General features: G+C 38.1%; 1 protein-coding gene across 4 annotated transcripts in view; it reads left to right on the forward strand.

Moving 5' to 3' along the window:
- Positions 1-21,912, forward strand: part of Ano4 (anoctamin 4) — a 329,923-nt gene that overhangs the window by 120,090 nt on the left and 187,921 nt on the right. The gene's annotated exons all lie outside the window — the stretch shown is intronic.

Below are 21,912 nucleotides of genomic sequence, written 5' to 3' on the forward strand. Positions count from 1 at the left end.
ATTTTGTTTTTACTTTTAAATACATCACAGTATAATTTATTTCCATCCTTTAGCCTACGGGTGACTATTTATCTGATTATTGCTTTCATTTAAATTTTAATTAGAGTTTGTAAGCTCTTTCTTTAGACTGAAGGAGAATAAATAAACTTTAGAAGTGTGGCAAGGGTAATCTATAGTCTAGGAAATCAATATCCAGGCTTCTGTGTGCAGGAACTATGTTCTCATTTGTGCTTGAAATCACTTTAGGTTTCCACAATTATAATTTCATGTAAGTTAAGGGTCTAAGTTTATTAGTTCTAAAGAAGTCTTCATAATAACTTTTCCAAGGCATTCCTGGGATGTGTCCTTGTTTTTGTAATTCTCCACCTTCAGGTCTTCATTTCTACCCAGTACTGAGAGCTAACAAAACCTACCCTAACCTGTTAATAACACTGTTTCCAAATATTAATTTTCCCCTGCAAAATTTTATATTAGAGTTGCTTCTAGTAGTCTGCCTCCATTCATCATTTTTTGATTACTGGGTTTTTATATCGCCTTAAATCTTTGATGAGCCGTTCCTCAAAGCAGGAAGGTCATTATCTCTGTGCTATTGCAAGGTTATTATGTCTGTGTTGTTGAGAAAAGGACAAGAGGAAACAGAGGTGTTACATAATCGATGGCACTTGTGGAACTTCCTAAACTGTATTCTAAAATGGAAAGTAATTTCTTTAGACAAACTGTGAAAACAAATGAGGTGTGGTTTGGGGAAAAACACCTTTCTCCCTGCCAACTCCATTGTCTTCAATTTACAGCAAGAAGGAGCTTCTCAAGGCAGTGTTGTTAGGGACAGTGAGTGTCAATTAGCTGCTCCCCCTTGTTGCATGGTGCCTCCATTCATTCACTTTGTAGGTTCTTCCATTGTAGCTGCAAGCACTGATGGTTTGTAATGTCTTTTGACAAGTTTTTCTTCTCCTGTGCACTGTGCTACCTGAATGGAAGGACTGTTCATTATTTCCTGCTATGAACACAGGATGTCTTAGTCCACTCAGGGTACAGGCTTGGTGGATTATAAATACTAGAAGTTCATTTGTCACCATGTGAGAAGTTGGAGGTCCAAGATCAAGTCACTGGCAGATATGTTGTCTGATGTGAGTCTACTTCTTGGCGAATCCATGACTCTGCTCTCAGTACATTATCACATCATGTGATAGGCAGAGAACTCTAGGGTTTCTTGTGAAAGGGCACTAACCCCTCATGATCTAATGGCTTCCCATAGAGTCCATTACTAAAATGACATTGGGATTGAAATTTTTTTGTCGGTTATGGGGCTTGAACTCTGGGCCTGAGTGCTGTCCCTCAGCTCTTCAGCTCAAGGCGAGTGCTCTACCACTTGAGCTATAGCACCACTTCTGGTTTTCTGAGTGTTTATTGGAGATAAAGAGTTTCACAGACTTTCCTGCCCGGGCTGGCTTTGAATCATGATCCTCAGATCTCAGCCTCCTGAGTAGCTAGGATTACAGGCGTGAGCTACCGGCGCCTGGCAGGATTGAATTTTTTAACACATGAGTTTTGTGAAACTCTAAGTGTATGTATAACAGAGGTTGCTTAATTTAGAGTCATGGCTACATGAGTAAATATGAGCTATAAACTTGAGCTGACATGCCTTGTGTGTGTGTGTGTGTGTGTGTGTGTGTGTGTGTGTGTGTGTGTGTGTGTGTGTGTGTGTGTGTACATGTGTGGTCACCACTAATAACTCAAATTACTGAACTGATGATGTCAAATGCTTGTCCTTGTAGCCAGTTGATCACTCAACATTTATTTAGAATGTCCTAAGCTCTCTGACTTAGCTTTGAGAATCCAAAATTTTTTCTGCCCTTTTCTTGTTTCCATCTTTGCATTCAGTTAAGAAGGAAAATATGAAACACTTTGATTATACTCCAGTGCTATAGATGTCACAGGCAGAATGATGGCAAATAGGACCAAAATAGTTAGAGGAGATGAAAGATGTCCATAGATTCCTAGGGAGTGTGAATGTGTCATCTTCACATCAACATCATTTTCTTAACCATCTCAGTGAGAGAGTGTGGTCAGGAAGATAGGCAGGCTCATATGGCCAGGTTGCCATCTGTATGTCACTTTATAATGCTAAGTGATTGTGATGATTAGTTGTAGAACCAATGTGCCTTTTTAGCTAAGTAAGTCATTAAAAATAAATGTAAGTTCAATTTAGCTACTCTTTTAGTTTTATAAAAACTTAACATATTTCAGTGAGAGCTTTGCTAAATTTGTACATTGGTAGGGAAAGAACCACAAGAATGACCTCATTTGGACTTTAATCTATATTCCAGCAGCTATAATTTATTTAAAAATGGGACACATTGGCCATTTGAAAATTACTTGGTTATATAATTTCTTCAAGTCATTGAAAGAAATTGTCATATCATAATTTAAAAGATTGCTTGAGATTCCCATGGGTAGTAAAGAATATTTCCAAGTCCCAGAAGGCCTGTCTGCTCACCATCCATACATTGACAAATATTTGCTGGGAGCCTTCTGGGTGCCAGTGAACAAAGCAAGAAAAACACCAAGGTCTCTCTTTGACCCCTAGGTAAGGTCACATAGTAATTGGTTGCTGGAAGGGTTATCTTGCATGCTGTGATTCCTAAGCCAGTCAGTCCCATGGAAGACACCCTCTGCTCTTGAAAATACACATACCCAGGCTCCATGCTAGAGAATTGATGGGTTATATGACAGTTAGTGTGGTTGCTGTGACAGATAAACCTTGATGTCTCTATAGCCTAGTACAATAGAACTGCCTCACACATGTCTACTCTGACTGTTGAGTAGAGGTGAGCCTCTAGCCAACCTCCATAGATCCAGGGGTATGCCCTGAATTCCTCAACACATTGTTTCCAGATCAATCTTAGTATACCAGCCAGCCAGCAAACCAGGAAGAGAAAGAGTAGGTCATGTGATTCAGGAGGATTCTGTGAGCCAGGGAGCATTCACTTCTACAGATCTTTTTGTCTCCAACTCTATATAGTTGGAAACAGTAAAATACTTGATTCATTTCTTGGTTAGAACATCAGCAGTCAGTGCAACGTTTCTTTGGTTCAGAGCAGATATTGACGATCCCACTCATGTGCAAATATCCAGTGATAATACTATTGAAAAATTAGTTTCTACCCAGCTAAATCATAGTCTCAGCAACACAGAGTCAAGGTAGGTATTTTGATAAGCCAATTCTGCCTCTACTCATAGAACAACACAACACAAAACCTAGAGCTCCACTTTCTCCCAAAGCCATTGGAATGAACAGGAGTTAGTAAGATCATCCGTTGGCATCTCTAGGAGAATCCCCCCCTAAGGAATGCTGTGCTGAAGCTGGCAGTTGTTTTATTTTATTGGTTTTTATTTTTTAATGAAAGCAACATCTGCTTTTCCTGGTTTTCTACTTTCATCAGACATGAAAATTGTTTAAATGAAGTGAATAAACAATAGATACATTTTACAGTCTCACTGATGTTTACTTTGACTTACCAATCAATATTTATTTCGGAATCTTTAGATCTCAAAAAAGGTCTGGTTATAGTACTTGAGTTACTACCTCACTGGTTATTGGTATAACACAAATAAAGTAGGTTTTGGTGTAACACAAAGTAGTTTTTTTTTTTGAGAGTATTATTTTTATCTTTCTTTCCTGTATTGAGTTGCCTGTCACAGGCAAGTTTGTTAAATAAATGAATGGACCCCCAGTGGGGAAAAGAAGCTTGCTTGGCATCCTAAGTTTGAATTAAGTGCCATAAATCTCACTCACTAAAATGACCAATGTGATTCTAAAGTTTCTGTCAGTGAAACAAGCCATCCGAACACATCAATGTGAATATTAGATGTGTTCATATGCACTCAATTTAGCTTTTCAGTTTCATAAAGTTCCTCTTCACATGGAAATCATGTTGCAGGCAAAAAGCAAAAGATGAAGGTTAGAGATGTGTGGGCTAGGCTCAACCTTCAGTAATAAGATGATTTGGGATCAGAGAATAGACTAGAGTTTGTGAAACTTTTTGAGATCTGTCTGTGAAGTTAGGAGTCCCACCAGACTGCAACGGGTCTTCTTCATTTGAATCCATTTTGGCAGCTAGCATGGTAATAGGCACACGATAAACATATAATCATAATATTCAATGAATTAAATTATTTGAGACTATATAGACACACTTTGCCACCCCTCTCAAATGAAGATAGAGACTTATTCCTGCTTATTCTGTATTTCCAGCATCTGCAGAAATGGTAGGGAAATAGTAGGTATTTAATAATTGTTCATTGACTCTTCCCATTGCCTTTTCTTTCATTGTTTGTTTTGTTCTTGTTTTTGTTCTTTGTTGTCGTGAGGCTTGAACTCTGGGCCTGGGTGCTGTCCCTAAGCTCTTCAGCTCAAGGCAAGCACTCTACCACTTGAGCCACAGCGCCACTTCTGGTTTTCTGGTGGTTTATTGGAAATAAGAGTCTCACAGACTTTTCTGCCCAGGCTGGCTTTGAACCATGATCCTCAGATCTTGGCCTCCCCAGTAGCTAGGATTACACGTATGAACCACCAATACCCAGCTTCTTTCATTCTTTTTTCATTACTGAATGTCTTTGAAGTTCCAGACATGTAGGATGAAAGAACACTGTCCAGAAGGAACAGAGAGTTAGAAAGGCAGTTGCAAATGATGATAAGGGTTATCATGGAAAAGTGTAGAATTTCACTGAAGCGCTGAGGGTGGAAGTCATCTGTTTAGAAATTGGTACAGACTGAAAAATGTTGAGGGTTCTGGAATGGTGGTAGTTGAGCATCTTCTTGAAAGAAGGAATGGTATTTACCAAAGTGAACTAGAATTGATGGGCTGGGGACACACTGTAGACCAGGGAGAAGACATATTATTAGAGTTGTGACTTAGCACTGCACACAATGGAGTCTAAGTTAGGATGACTATAGGAAGGAGAGGGTCACATGGGAGAAAGGAACATGGATTGAACTGAATAATAGGAAAGGATGTTGGCAGGTTATTAGAGGTCAGATCCTGAAGACCAGTAGAAAACAAGAAAAATTGTTGTCTATGCTTTTCCAGAAAGTGAAAAGTAAATTCTTCAAGTCTGTCTCTAACATCAGAGATGAAAAATAGAAAAGGCATATATGTATTGATTATTCTCTAGTAACAAGTACCATTCAAAGCAGGTGACTCAGATTGTCTAAACAACTCTTATGAAGCAGGCACAATCTTTATCATCGTTTGACAGATAAGGAAACTGAGACACAGTGATATCTTATGCAAAGCCTAAGAGCTTATAGTTCTAAATGTAATATATAAATTAATTGATCACTGCTCAACTCTTCATATTTTTTTAATGGTTGCATTATGTTTCATCCTGCTGCTGGCTTGATTGTTATGTAAGGTGAGCAAGTCAAGGCCACTTGCTACCAATGACTCCTGACCAACTAGACTTCGATGAAAGACACCAGTGTGTGTTAGTACAACTTCCAACCAGACCAGTGTGCTATGAGGTTATTTAATGAAGATATTTATCCATGTGACCGACTTCACATCCCCACAATGATGCACACATCTGTCCACTCTTAGTAAGGACCAGATCTTGTAGAAGTTATGGTTATTTTTTGGTTATTTTTTCAACTATATTACAAGCACCAGTTGATTCTACTTCTCAAATTCTCCTCTAATTGATACCAAGAAAACCATAATGAAAAACAAATTTTCATTAGTTTGCTACTATTAAGCTTTTGAGACTAGATGTGACTTTAGGTTTTATTCTGCTGCTGAAGTTGCATGATTGTAGGCCCATCATTGAACTGTTCTTTTTCCTTATCTAGAAAACTGATCAGCTGTAAATGTTCTCTAAATATTAGCATTCTGTATTTGTGGAGTTTTTATTAGTCCAACACAGTTGCTTAAAACTACTACTTAATACACCATCTTGCTTCTTTGTCTGTTTTCCTTGAAGAAATTTGCTTCCATTATAATATAAATCCCAAAGTCTCTTAACCCTGCCTTTAGAAAGACCCATGTTCTGATTTTATCACTTAAGAATTCAATGAGCAAAACTCATTACTTAACTTTGTTCTGCCTAAGTTTATTTATACAAAGTGGTATTTCTAATGATAATAAACTAATACCATAGAACATTTAGCATTAGGCCTGGTTTATAATAATGAAAATGATAATGCTGATAATAACAAAAGTAGCTAGTATTTATTGGATATAGACTTTGTATAAATTCGTATAATCTTCAGAACAGCCCAGTGGGGTAACTGTTACTGTTATTCCACATAGCTAGGTCAAATTTCTTGTCCAAAGTCACATAACTAGAAAGAGATGGATCCAGAGCGCTTGTCCACCAGGAAGTCCAGGATTAGAGCTTATACTCTTTTTTTTTTATTCAGTCATGGGACTTTAACTCCAGAGGACCTGGACACAATCCCTGAACTTTTTGTGCTCAGACTAGTGCTCTACAACTTAGAGCCACAGCCACTTCTGGTTTTTAGGTGGTTAAATGGACATAAGGGTCTCACAGACTTTCCTGCTCTGGCTGGCTTTGAACTGGAATTCTAGCTACTCAGGAAGCTGGGTAGCCTAGCCTCCTGAATGGCTAGAATCACAGGTGTGAGCCACCAGCACTCAGCTAAGAGCTTATACTCTGTTAAACTATTTATCAACCATAACATTACTAATCAATAACTGTGAACTGTCACCATTTTTATAGCACTTGTGATCAGAACTGCTCTATCCCCTGAGGTGTAGATACTGTTGTTGTCTCCATTGTATAACTAAAAAAGACAGAGACCCCCAAAGGTTAACTAAAAACATACAACTAGGGCTGGCAATGTAGCTTAGTAGTAGAGTACTTGCCTAGAATGTAGGAAGCACTGGGTTCAACCCTCAGCACTGCAAAATAAAACAGAGGGAAGCTGTTAGTGTCAGAGACAGGTCATGTACTCATATAGTCTAGCTTCAGAGTCTATGTTCTTAACCATAATGCCTCAGTGTGAGCTGTGACTACTACTACAGTCAGGTCAATTGAGTCTCCATTGTTAACTTGAGAAAATGTCTTTAGTGTACTTTGCTCACTAGACCTTATGAGCTTCTACTGAAACTCTATACTTTGCCCTGCTGGTATCTTTAGGGAAAAGAAGTTCTCCTAACCCACTATTAGTTTGTGAAAAGGCCAAGCAACCACACAGGTACTTTTCAATAATGTCCTTGCAAAATAAAACAAGAGAAAATAAGGGTCAAAGTCTATGAAATTTCAAACTGATAAGGTTCAAACTTACAAATGACATATTTGCAAAATATTTTTAATAAGTTTTTATTGTGAAAATACTGTACAGAGGGGTTACAGTTACATGAGCAAGGTAATGAGTGCATTTCCTTTCAAGCGTTGTTGCCTCCTCCTTTGTTTTTCCCCTACCATCTGCCTTCCCTCCCACCTTCACAACTACACTCCCCACCCCCGCTGTCTAAAAGTTTTTTTGGGGGGTCCGGTCATGGGCCTGAACTCTAGGCCTGGGCACTGTCCCTCAGCTCTTCAGCTCAAGACTAGCGCTCTACCACTTGAGCCACAGTGCCACTTCCGGCTTTTTTTTTTCTGTTTATGTGGTACTGAGGAATCGAACTCAGAGCCTCATGCATGCAAGGCAAGCACTCTACCACTGAGCCACCTTCCCAGCCGCCTGCCATCTAAATTGTAAAGTTTGTTTTTCAACCTAGTGTCTTGTACATCTCATTGTTACAATGGGTCAATCTGTATCCCTATTTAAACATTTTGTTTTTTCCATTCCCCTCCCTAAATTATACTGACATCAAATACAGTGAAAACAGGGGTTATACCATGGGGGAGGGACATACAAAGCAACAAAAAAATCACATGGTACCTTATAAATATGTTAGAAACAATAGCAAGAAAGAAAAAAACCACTATTTGCAAAAATATTTGTAAGAGAATTTGTGCTTGCATATCTGGACGATGCTGAAATAGCAACACTTGATATAAGAATAGGTCAAGAGTATATATTTTCAGCTTTGAGGGCCATATGAATGTCATGTCTGTAAGTTCTGCTGTAATCGTGCCAAAATAATGAAGGGTAGCTGTGTTTCCATCAAACTTTATTTACAAAGACAGATTGGCAGCCTCTGGGAAGTATATATTTAAAAACAATATTAATGCCATATGTATTTCTCCCATATTCCTATTTTATAGAAGACCTGAATCTTGCCATCCCACATTTTTATTGCACAAGGCACTTGCAAATTGTGTTTGGCTTAGACTTATGTTATTTACATTACTATGACAATGGTGCTTATCCAATTTAACTCATTAATATGTGAAAAGTTGACTTTAGGGACAAGCTTTCAACACTATCCACTGATGATAAAGCAAGTATTATAAAGTAATATAAAATGAAAATGTATGACTATATGCTTTGCTTTGAGCTGTGTGAAATCCTTTATTAAACAAGTACAGAGTAAGTTATTTTAGATAGATGTTTAGGGAAAATGGAATGTATTTTTAAAGAATGAGGCATTGAAAATGGATTTTTAAAAATTACAGATATCTGCTAGAAAGCTTTGGATTTATTATTAATTATTTTGGGAAATTTAATTATGTTAGCACTGAAATTAGTTAAGGTCAACTTTGCAACTCAAATCACCTTACTATTATGCATTATTCCTACAAATTAATCATTGTAAAATTGTTTTAGCAGTTTCATTTCTAAATCCATTTAATTGAATGCAATTTTTGCCCGTTTTTCAAGTAAATGTTAAGCTTAATGTCCATAGAGCCATGAAATATCTAATTGTACCGCTATTAGAATAGAACTATAATCAGTAAATGATTACTGACTTGTATTCTGAAGCTAGTTTTGATAAATTTTTGGACGTTTCTGAATTAACATTTACCTTTATTATCAGTAAAGCCAATTAAGGATATTCTGATGGTTGTGAATTGGACTGAACTGTTGGACTAGGGGCTTGGATTCATTCTTCAAGATTATTGGTTAGATTAAGGACCTTAAAATGTCATAGAATTAATATTTTACAGTTCTGCAAGTTGGAATTGAGGCATAGGTCTCACTAAAGTAAAATCATAGTGCTAACAGAACTCCATTCCTTCTGGAGGCTCTTGGGGAAAACCCATTCAGTCACATTGTCCTTTTCTAGAAACATTCAGGCACGGTTTTCTTTTCCTTCTCTAGTGGCTTCTTCCTCCCTTTGCAAAACCAGTCACATACATCTCTGTCCCCAGCCATATAAACTTATTTGATCTTAGAGTTGGGATTGCTCCTTACCCTATATCCCCTGGTAATTTCTTCATCTCCAAGCTCTTAACTGAATCTGAAAAGTGTATTTTTCAGTGTATAGTGTACTGTAGCTCTAAGAGCCATAATTCATTATTCTGTTATCACATGATTCAAATTCAGGGTGTTGGGTTCATTACCTGCTACCTGTCTTAACTGTTTTGTCTTCTCCTTTGTCAGCTTCTTGTGTTCTGACATGAATTTCTGTCTTATTCTAGTGTAAGTATTCCTTTTGCATGATGTACTTCTGACTCCCTTTTCCTGCTAAAAGAAATATTGCAGAGTAGGATACCTGGGTTCAAAACTGGCTATGTTGTGTGTGATCTTTGGTAAATCACTCACTGTCTCTATTATGTCAATGTTCTCATTTCTAAAATGAGGGGAAAGACTGCAAGGAACATATAAACTGATGCAATGAAAAAAACGAATTATCCTATTTATCAGTTTTAGAACCATGCCAGGCATATTGTCAACCCTCCAGAAATGTTAATTCTTATAGCTCTCATTTCAATTACTCATTGTCTAGTTGCTGATAGAAGTTGCCTTTATTATATCATGGCTCTCTGAAATTTCTAGCTTCTCTCAAATCTTAAAGAATTAATCTCTAAGCAAAGACCTCCAGCAAGGTACCTTTCCAAACCTTATGTTTCTATTTATGGTTGTGATGGATTAACATTTTTATTTCCTTGTCTCTGGGTAACCTTAGATCCAACTTTTTCAAAGCTGAGTTTAGCATCTTGCCTATTAAAAAAAACCTCCCATCTTCTTGGTTACACTACTACTCCTATGGTTTGGATCTCACGTGTCCCCCAAAATCTTGTGAGTTAAAGACTTGTCTCCCCAGGGTGGTGCTGTTAAGTGGAAAGGCACAATGAGAAGTTTTTAATCATTGGAGGCATGCCACCAAAAGGATTGTGGGAGCACAGACCTCTTCTCTTCCTCTCTTCTGCTTCCTGGCCATACGAGAGTAGTTTCCTCCTGCCATGATGTGTTGCTTTATCATAAGCCTAAAGTGTGAACTGAAGCCTCCAGTGCTGGGAGCCAAAACAAATCCTTTTTCCTTATAAGTTGTCTACATCAGGTATTTCGTTAAAGCTGACTAATACAACTATCTTTAGCTCCAAAGTGGTGTCAGTCTTCTTTTCTCATTTATCACTAAATACCAAAAGCTTATCTTATGCTACAGAATCTGATTTTGGTTTTTATTATCAATTAATTATAGATTTTATTCAGACATGTCCATATATATGTATATATGCATGCATATATGCATGTTTATACATATATGTGTATACATACACACAATATACTTTGATTCAACTCCTTCATCACTCTTCCTTTACCTCCAACCTATGTCAAGAAGTTTCTTTGTTCCCTTTTCATACATATATATGAAGTATTTTCATTATGGCTACCCTCTTTGACTGTACCAGTTTAGTGGTCATAAATTGGGTATCTACTTTTTGTGAATGAACTTCACACCTTCACCTTGGAGAAGCCCATTTCTCTGCCTCTGAGAAACTTCCTTCACAGTCCACTGCTGGCCACAATGCCTATAGCTTTCCCAAGAGCTGTCCCTCCAACTTTGAATCAGCAGTCAGTTAGCAAGCTAAATTCCTCAAACTAGAACTAGCCCCATTGTTTGGCTTTTATAAATAAATATTTAGAAGAATGTAAGCACACAATTCATTTATGTATTGTCTATTGCTCCTTTGGGGGGCTGGGGGCTTCAATAGCCTAGTGAAGTAGTAGCAACAGAGGCCATAAGAAGTAGTCACTGAAAGGATAAGTGAGTCCACCACTTACCTATCCGAGATTAGATTGGTATACCTCATGCACATTATTTCTGCCATACTCTTGTCTTTACAAGCATAGTCTTCTCTTATAGACAAAAATTCTGACCTCATCATCTTTGTTTTTCTGTCCTTGAGCCAAGCAGGTTGTAGGCTCAGGTTGTTGGTAGAAATAGATGACTCTGTAAGAAAAAAATAAGTTCTTTCTATTAAATTTTGTTCACTTGTGCAAATGATCAACATTTGATACAAAGCTCTGTTCCCTCTAGGGAGTTAATGATTGCTTGCCATTGGAAGCTACTGGAGCATTTTGTGTTTCATTTTGTGCTTGATTTCTAGACATAGTTTATTGACTGCTAAGAAATGCTACAAAGTTTGAGTTTAAGGATCTTAAGGATTAATGTTCTTATGTGCACTTGGAGACATTGTTTAAAGAGTGGTGACAGTGCAAATTAGGATTGCAGTATATACTTTTTCCATACCTGGATTTGAACACATAAAGTAGATAGCTAGTTCCTCACTTAGCTATTTTTACTGACTACCTGGGGTATGATAATATTTGTTCTTTGATGAAAAATGTCAAGTAGTTAAATTAATTTAGGAACACAAAGATGCCTTGCTAGCTTCTTAAGGAAAAAAAATGATTTTGGCTTTCCTTTAAAATATGTTTTTTAAATATAATATACATTTATATTCCAGAAAGTATTGGTTTCTTCCTCCATGCTACATTAAATGCCCTTGAGAAATGCAGACTATAGATTGTGATTCAGACCAGTAAAGGAGAAAGGTTTTCCCAAAATGAGACAAAATGAAAAAGTATTGAAGAAGAAAGGTAGCAGGTTGCAAACTTAGACTTAGCTGAGTACCTTCCAAAATGACTCTTGTCATTACTGGTTGTAGAGCATTAAGTATTTGAACAGAAATGGATGGGTTCCGAAGATGCTGCTACTTTCAGGGTAGGGCAGGGAAGGGAGGTAGGGTCTCTTTATGTAGCCCAGGCTGCCTTTGAACCTGTGATCCTCCTCCCACCCAGTGCTAAGATTGCAGGTCTATGACACCACTCCCAGCTGATATAAATAGGGATTTTGTTTGCTTATTTGTTTTTAAAAGTTTTTTTAACATTTTATTAGTAGTTATTAATATATGTTAGTTGTACAAAGAAGTTTCATTGTTGTATTTCCATACATGTGTACAATGTGCTTTGATCAGATATACTCCTCTATCATCCTACTTGTTCCTTTCATTCTTTTTCTTTTCTTTTCTTTTCTTTCTTTCCTTTTCTTCCTTTTTTCTTTCTTTCTTTTTTTTGGTCAGTCATGGGCTTGAACTCTGGGCCTGGACGCTGTCCCTGAGCAACTCAGCTCAAGGTAAGCACTCTACCACTTGAGCCACAGTGCCACTTCTGGTGTTCTGGTGGTTAATTGAAGATAAGAGTCTCAAGGACTTTCCTGCCCAGGCTGGCTTTGAATCATAATCCTCAGATCTCAGCTTCCTGAGTAGCTAGGATTACAGGCGTGAGCCATTGGCACCAGGCTCCTTTCATTCTTTAAATAATTCATCAGATTTCATTGTTATAGTTTCATATGTGTGTATGAAGAATTTATACTACATTCTTCCTTCCTCCTTTCCTGTCTCCTTTTGATCTCCACACCCCTTCCTACTATTCCTCCCCCTTTGGCATTCACTACCAAGCCGAAACTGTTTTTCATTCCTGTCATTCTTTATATTAAGGACCAAGTTCTTCCTATGAGAGAGAATATGTGATATTTGTTTTTCTCAGTCTGGCTTATTTCACTAAAAATATTAACTCTAGTTCCAGCCTGTAAATAACATCACTTCCTTTTTTCGATGTCTGAATAATGCTCCCTTTTGTATTTGTACCACAATCTCTTTAACTATTCATCCATGGATCATGGTCTGGACTGATCCCATATTTTAGCTATTGCCACTTCTGGCTTTTTCTGCTTATGTGGTGCTGAGGAATCGAACCCAGGGCCTCATGCATGCAAGGCAAGCACTCTACCACCTACCCACCTTCCCAGCCCCCCTGCTGACTTTTTAATGTTGATTTGTATTCTCTTCTTCACTGAAAATATTTATCTGCTTTTAGAAGATTTGTTTGGTGGAATTTTTGGGTTCCTTTAAGTAAAGGATCACAGTATCTGAAACTAAGGATAATGTGATTTCTTCCTTTCTTATTGACATCCATTTTTTTCTTCTTCTTCCTTATTGATCTAAGGATTTAGCAATACACTGAATAAAAGTGGGAAGAGTAGAAAACCTTATCTTATCCCTGAGTTAAGAGGGAATAAAATTTGCCTTAGGAACTATTTCTTTCAACCTTCATGCTCACTGGTTCTTTGTCCTTTCAAATCAATGTCCAAATGTCAAAGGCATGCAAAAATCACAGATGGAATAAATGAATAGCAAAATGAATAAACATTTTTAATCATATATATATATATATATTATCAACTTTCCAACATAATATATTTAACTACTACTCTACTAACAGATATATTCTTGTTTCCAATACTAATATCAGTGTTATTAATTAGAATTTTGTTATCAAGTACTGTTTAGTCACTGCTTATTATATGCCAGGCCATGGTTCATGCACAAATACCCTCCTTCATCCCTTAACATAAATATTTTAGGTATGAATTTAAATTTCCATTTTTCAAGAGAAGAACAGAAGTTAAAATACAGAATTCTCTCATAGCTTATTAAACACCCCCCCCACACACACCACTCTGCCAGATAATCCTGACTAGGCACTAATATCCACTCAACATGAAACCCCATCTGTCTATTGCTTCCCTATGTCATAAATTCTGAATGAAACATCTTTGTATGTCAGTCTTAGTATGATTACTGAGATAACTTCCTAGAAGTGGAATTATCAGTTCTGCTAATATTATCCTGTTTTTTAAGTAGTAAGAGATAACCTTTGGTTTTAATATGAAATTAAATTAATTGAAAATTAATTAATGCTTATAGAATGAAACATTCTTAGTTTAGTTTTGAGGTTTTATCTAATTGCCTACCATGAACAGTGTCTGAGAGCCCTGCTGAGTTATTTCCTGTCCAACAGTAAACAGCATCTGCAATAAAAATAAACTTTTCTTAAGATTCTGAGCAAAGTTGAGTGGGAAGTACGGCGTTCCCATGGATCCTCTACCCCAGTTCCCCCACTTGTATCTTCCCATCTCATATTGGAACATTTAGTACTCTGATGAACCTACCCCAATACAGCATCACACCACACCCACAGGTTACATTAAAGTTCACTTTGGGTGTCACATATGCTGTGGATTTTGGTAAATTGACACTGACAGGGATATACTGTTGTAGAAGAATTTCACTCTCCTGATAATTCCTTGTGATCCAGCCAGGTATTCCTCTCTTCTCCACTGGCAGTCACTGATCTTCTAACTCTCTTCATAGTCATACCTTTTGCATAATGTTCTACATGACTAGAATCGTACAATGTGTGCCTTTCCAGATTGATTGACTCTCATTAATAACCCCCTTTAAAGCTCTCACATGTCCTTTCATGGTTTGAGAGCTCATTTCCCTCTAGCACTGAAGAATATTTCACTGTCTGGATGCACCATAGTTTTATTTATCCATTTACCAATAGAAGGGCATCTTGGTTGCTTCCACGTTTTGGCAATTATGACGGAAACTTTTGTCAACATTCTGGTTTTTGTGTGGACCTAAGGTTTCAACTCATTTGAATATATGCCGTAAGACAGAACTGCCAGGCCATGTGATAAGAATGTGTTCAGTTGTGTATATACTGCCAAACTGACTTCCAAAGTGGTTCTATCATTTTGTTCAATAAAGTAAGGTACAATGTTTAATAAGTCAAAATTCACAGTGTTAATACAGTCATGTAGTTAACACATGATTACAATGTTTTGCTGCCTTGAAAGGGGTAGAAAGTACTCAAGATAGTTTAAATATTCTTTTTAAAGAATTTACCATTATAAGGTAACATTTAAATAAACTATATCTTATCTTAGATTGCATGCATTTATTATGCTGACATTTTTAGGAAGGATAGGTGGGACCTTGGAAAAGAGTAGGAGCTAGATGAATGGTAAATCAGAGAATCATGCACAGTTAGTTCTTCCTAATATCTTCTCTAACCCCACAAACTTTACCCAAGTGAAGAACTGCAGGTGTCATTTGTTACCTTATGGGTGCACCTGACAGCTACTATGTTAAATTAACTAATCCAGGCACAGAAAGACAAGACACCACATGATCAAATGCAGGAAGTGGAGTCTTAAAAAGCTGCAATCATAAGAGCAAAAGAGAACATAGAGGCTTTGTCCTCCTTTGGTTACCTTTTAGAGGGAAATCAGTGCCTGCTTGTTGTAGGCATTAAATAAGACACGGTCCTGGCCCCAAGTTCAGAGAACAGAGATGCTGATGGTCCCAGTACAGGTGGGTAAGCTCTGATATAGATTCATAGTAGGTGTTCATAGTACAGGTGGATAAGCTCTGATATAGATTCATACCAGGTGCTAACAGTGCAGGGATGGTTGGAGAGTGAGAGGAGGGCTAAAGGGATTTCTGAGAAAGTAGGTGAATGAGCTGGTGCTATATTTTGGATTGAGAGTCGGACATTTAAAGCAAGGAAGATGCTTTACTTATGCTCAAGCTATACTCACTACAACTGTTTGTTTCTGTCTTATAAAGACGGGTATTGGGTTTGCGTTCATCATGTTTCTGCTATGTCCCAACAACCCCAATATCACCCAATGACTCCCAGAAATCTTTGTCCCTTTGTTTTTGTCCAGGCATCTATAGAGGAACAGGTGTTTCGCAGATCTCAGCTGCATTACATGGGGCTTGGTTCAAGTTGTAGGTTGTGGTTACTGGAGGCTACGTGCTTTCTGTAGTGATGAAAGAAGATGAAACAAAGCCAAAACCACAGAAGCAAATTTCATATCTCTGCTTTCATTATGTCTACAAATATCCCCTGGCTAAAGCAGTCACAATGACGAAGTCCGACACCACAGAGCAGGGAGTGTACTTTCTCTCTAGTCTGGGAGGTACTGAGAAATCACTCTGTGGCAGAGAAGTTGTGGTTTTCTGAAGTGAAGACTTTAATTCATCACCAACAGCAAGAGGGAAAGAAGTTTAAAAAAAAGACTATAAGGTATCTAGAGAGAAAATACTAGTAATTTATTTATACCACTTCATCTGAATTCAAGTAATGCTGGTTCAACATTTATTCAGACTCTCACACTTTCTAATTTGATAAGTTATTCATATTAACAGTGATCCAAAAGTTAATCCAGGTACTTTATATCTAAATCTTTGGCATCTCAGTCTCTTCTGTTCAGAGTGCTTGAATGACAAGCTACTTCAGTTTTAGACATACAACAGTCATAAAATTAGAGATGAAAATATCTTGGCAGGAAGTTCTTCCCAATTTTGATGCATCAGTGCTGCCAGGTTTGTGTAATATGCTTTTGCCAATATGGAAACAATATAGGAAGAAAAACAGAAGGACGCATGCCTGATGACCTGTGTTGGAGGCTGGTAGAGATGCTGTAGCAAGTCCACTCATTAGGTCTATGGAGACAAAGCAGCAATCTATCATTTGCTCTCTAGAGGGCTGAATATGGGTTACATCTCACATGCTCCCTGGAAAACACTCTCAGTTACTCACCAATTGTACTGATGCTCACAGCTTCTCAGAATCTGCTCACCTGAGCTTACTTCAGGTGAGCACAGGGGGCACAAGTTCTGTCCCCTCTCATGGCACCATGAGTAAGCTAAGGTCATACAGGGCATTCCCCCTTCTATGGGTAACTCTGTTTTTTAGCTTTATTTTCTTTCTCCTTAAGACCTGGGAGGGTCTCAGTCTAATCTGTTTTACAGGGCATTTGTATAGAATTCTTGGCACTTTAAAAGAAAGGACATTAAGAGAGCCCTCTCTCAAAAGTTAAGGAAAGTAAATCTGGAATGGAGAGCCCCCAAGGGCATTTTTATCTTCGTTCTGGTCAGTGTTGCAGTGTAGTACTGCATTTGTTCTCTACTTTATTGTTAAAGAATAAGCTAGAAACAAATATTTTCTTCTGGAGATTTATTGTGTCTTTTAGTTCTTTTATTTCTATCGTTTTCTGTTTTTTAATTTATAGTTGTACCAAGGAGGTGCCATTTTAAAAAGAAGTTTATGAATGCAGTGCATCTTGATCTGTGTCACCCCTTCAACTTTCTCACCCCTTTTTAATCCACCCCTTCCTTTTCTTAATTTTGTGGTATATACAAGGAATTCTTGACTTCATTCACTCCCTTTTCCATCTAAATTGCTCTGCCCATCTCCCCTTTCCCTCTTCCTTGCATATACCCATTTCCAGGTGCTGCTTTTGTTGGGCTTTGACCTAGTCTGTCTAAAAAAATTATACTATTTGAGCTCTCCATAGAGTCTGTAATGCTTCAGTCAATTCATTTGCAACCATTTGTGTATTGCCTAATGTGTTTACTTATGGATCTATAAGTATATTCTATCTACTACAGATGAGGGAAACCATGAAACCTTTGTTTCTCTGGGTCTGATTTATTTCATGTAATATAATGTTTTCCAAGTTTTTCCATTCTCTTACAAATGGATGAGTGAATCCTTCGAGTGGATGAGTAAAATTCCATTGTGTAAATATACCACATTTTCTTGTTACATTCATCCATTAAGGGGCATCTGGGCTGATGATTATTATATTTTTTAAATCAGGAATAAATGCATCATTTGTTTTGCTCATGCTGGTGATATTCAACGTACCATTTTCCTTTGGCTTGAAAAGTAATTTACCTGAGATACATAGACACTGTTGCTGCAAGTTGTAAAACACTGACAGAGCTACAGATGTTCCCCTGGCACACAGCTCTTCGGAATCACAGGAATGACATTTAGATGAAAGCCAATCACTGCCGCACAGGCGTGCTGCTGCTGTGTAAAGCATCCAGGAATAATGCCCCTTGGAAATGGGCCAGAGAGAAAAGGCACCTAAGAATTCAGTTTTATGGAGAATGAAGTCTTTTATGGAGAATGAAGGGCTTTTGAGAATATGACAACCTTAAAGGAAATCTGAGCTTTTAAAAATATTAAATACTTACTATGTTGTTTATTATAATGTTTTGGTGAGTTGAATTTCTCGGAAAATCACTTAAATAAGAATGAATGCTGACTTGACACCAGTGGTTCATGCCTTTAAATCTAGCTACTCAGGAGTCTGAGATCTGAAGATTGTAGTTCAAAGCCAGCTGGGACAGGAAGGGCTGGGGGACTTATCTCCAATTAACCATCAGAAAAACAAAAGTGGTGCTGTGACTCAAAGTAGTAGAGCTTTGAGCACAAAAGCTCAAAGACAGCTCCCAGGCCCTGAATTCAAGCCCCATGACTGACAAAAGACAAGCCCCAGTGGCTCACCCCTATAATCCTCACTACTCAGAAGGCTGAGCTGTAAGGATCACAGTTGGAAGCCAGCCATGAGACTCTTACTTCCAGTTAACCAGCAAAGCTGGAAGTGGAGGTGTGGCTCAAGTAGTAGAGTGCCAAACGTAATTGGAATTGAAAATAGCTAAGGAAGAATGAAGAGGTCCTGAGTTCAAGTTGTAGTACTGACAGAGAAGAGGGGTGGGGGAAAGTCTGAGCTTGGAGTTTAGGAGGCAAAGGGAGGAGTCAGAGGTAATTACTCAGCCAATGTTTACAGAAAAGGAATGCCTGAGATGTAGACAAGAGAAGGCCAAAGTCAAACTTAGTGAAATGCCCCCACTGTTTAGGCTGATCAAAAAAAAAAAAAAAAATACACCCTTGTCCCAGTCCTTAGAATTTCTGACCATTACTTCATTTGGATAAAATATTTGCATATGGGATTAAGATAAGGACTTTTTCAAATGAGGAAATTATCCTGAGTTATCTAGATGGTCCCTCAATATTAAAAATACCCTTGCAGGAAAGAAATTGAGAAGGTAATCTGACTACAGAAAAATATAGTGTTGACATGGCTACAAGGCAAGGAACCCAACAGATGCTGGGACCAAGAAGAGAGAAAGGAGGCCAGAAGTCTCTCCCCTCTATAGCTTCTAGAACAATGGTCCAACCAACACCTTGATGTCAGATGTCTGACCTTTAGAGCCCATCAGGGTTGTGATGCTTTTTTTCTAGCAGGAAATGAACTCCTCCTCACCCCATGCACATTTGAGGAGCAGGAAAGGAAGGATAATTTAGAAGTGACAGGTAATGAAAATATTAAGTATCATAGAAACCAAAATAAGAGCTTTATAACAATGAGCAGAGACAATGGCATTAAATGTTAAGAGCCCTGAAGAATGAAGATGAAAATCTAGTTGATGACCTGATTATGATAGAAGGTAATGATGGCAACTGACTTGTCCTAAGTTCCTTCTGTGTGCTGGGAACTGCTATGGTACTTTATAGGTATTAATTTAGTCTCCTGTGTGGTTTGGCCTGTTTTATCCACATTTTATTGGTGAAAAATTAAATCTCTTACACTAGGTAACATAGGCAGTAAATGATGTAGATAAGCTTTGAGCCTAGAAACTGATTTTAGCAGCCATATTTTAACTGCTATGTATACCTTCCTCTTTTTCTATAAAGTTGTGACCTTGTGTTCTTTTTTTTTTTTTTGGTCAGTGATGGGGCTTGAACTCTGGGCTTGGGCGCTATTCCTCAGCTCTTCAGCTCAAGGTGAGCGCTCTGCCACTTGAGCCACAGCGCCACTTCTGGTCTTCTAGTGATTTGTTGGAGATAAGAGTCTCACAAGCTTTCTTTGCCCAGGCTGGCTTTGAACTGTGACCCTCAGATCTCAGCCTCCTGAGTATCTAGGATTACAGGCATGAGCCACCTGCAACCAGCTCTCTGACCTTATGTTCTTTATTAGGTAGATGATAGCATTCAGGAAGGAAAAGTATTTTGTAAAGATAGTTTGAAGTGGGAAAGAAAGGACAGCAGAAAGTTTACAGCATTTTGGCCCCATTGTCTCAGCTGAGTTAGAGAGGAAGTTGTCTCGGAACTGAGAGAGAGATTCAACTTTCAAGCCTCAGGAATCTAGGAAAGATGGTAAAGTAATAGTGAAACAGGAAATACTAAACTAGAAATCTGTTGCTCAAGTAAATATGTTCACTGTCATTTTCTTTTCTGTTTACTCCCCCTCTTCCTCCTCCTCCTTTTTTCCTTCCTTTTCTCCCTCCTCTATTATTTTTTTTAGTTCTGAGGATTAAACTCAGAGCATTACACTTTCTAGGCAAGTTCTTCACCACTTGAGCTGCAGCCCCAATTCTTTTGCTTTTTTTAAGTTTGTTTGTCAGATTAAGGTCTAACATTTTTGCCTGGGTTGGTCTTGAATAGCAGTCTTCCTGGGATTATAGGTGTATGCCACCACACTAGGTCTTCAATGTATTTTCTCAGCAATACTCATAAGACAATATGTTGGAAATGATCTGTACAACTTGGTGATGGGGGAAGGGGGGAAGTGGTAGAAAAATGAGGGAGGGGGTAACAAGTTCAACAAGAAATGTACTTATTATCTTATGTAACTGTAACCCCTCTGTGTATCACCTTGACAATTAAAAATAAATGTCATTTAATTTTTTTTGTTATTAAGTAGTTGTACAAAGAGCTTACAATACCATGGGTCAGATTGAGTACAATATGCATGTTGATCAATGCCATCCCTTCATTCACTATCCCCAATTATTCTTACCCTCAAGTTATAGAGTTCAATTTCTGCCTAGTATATATTGAATATAATATATTTTCTTGATTTGACCGTTGGGTTGCCTGTGTTATAGATGAGTCTGCACGATGCAGAGGGCAAAGAGTGAAGAGGGACAAGGGATGGAAGCACTACACCTGCTATACGGAAAGTGTTTAGTTCAGAGTTGAGGAAGGAGTCACAAGAGTACAAAATAGGATCTTTGCCAGTAGAGACTCTTGAACTCCTGGGAGAAGTGGGCCATCTGTGTACCAGGAGGTGAACAAGAGTTCAAGGGTTTTGCATGGAAAGGACTCATTGAAAGATTAAAGACCCAGAGTGTTGGCTGGAGTGGCTACAAAACCTGGAAAGACTTCAAGGGAACAGGACAGGGCCAACTGGTTCTTGCCAGTGAAGGTCCTTGATGGGTGACTTAAGCATGGAAAATAGGAGGAGGGAGGTAGATAGGATTCTAGAAGAGCTTCAGTACTCAAGTGTCAGCATTCTGTATCTTTCAGTATTAATCTGGGTGTATCTCTTGAGTTTGCAGGGCTATTATAAACTTAAAACAATCTCTACATTAATTTGTCATGCTGTCTGACATAATTGGAAACAACTACAGTTTCTAAAATTACCCTTTTTTTTTTTTTTGCTGGTCATGGGGCTTGAACTCTGGGCCTGAGCGCTGTCCCTCAGCTCTTCAGCTCAAGGCTAGTGCTCTGCCACTTGAGCCACAGCACCACTTTCGGATTCCTAAGTACCACAGCTTTTGAGAACGGGATGCCAGATATATTCATATTTTCCTAGGATTTCTGGAAAGAATTTTAATGAGAATATTTAGCATTTCATTGAATCCACATTCATGAAAGTCTTGTTGTGATAACTAAGGATATCTGTTTTGAACTAAGCAATGGTCAATTATTATTTTGAAAAGAAATCTCAGGTCTAGTATCCACAGGGTATGTGGAGCGTTTGAAACATAGCTGCCTGAATGTTTAGGCCAGAATGTATTTTGTACTGTAGCCATTCTGAATCGACTCCTCCCATCTAATGG

This window comes from Dipodomys merriami, unplaced genomic scaffold (genome assembly GCF_024711535.1).
Source record: "Dipodomys merriami isolate MVZ:Mamm:240054 unplaced genomic scaffold, mDipMer1.0.p SCAF_10, whole genome shotgun sequence".
Taxonomy (NCBI): domain Eukaryota; kingdom Metazoa; phylum Chordata; class Mammalia; order Rodentia; family Heteromyidae; genus Dipodomys; species Dipodomys merriami.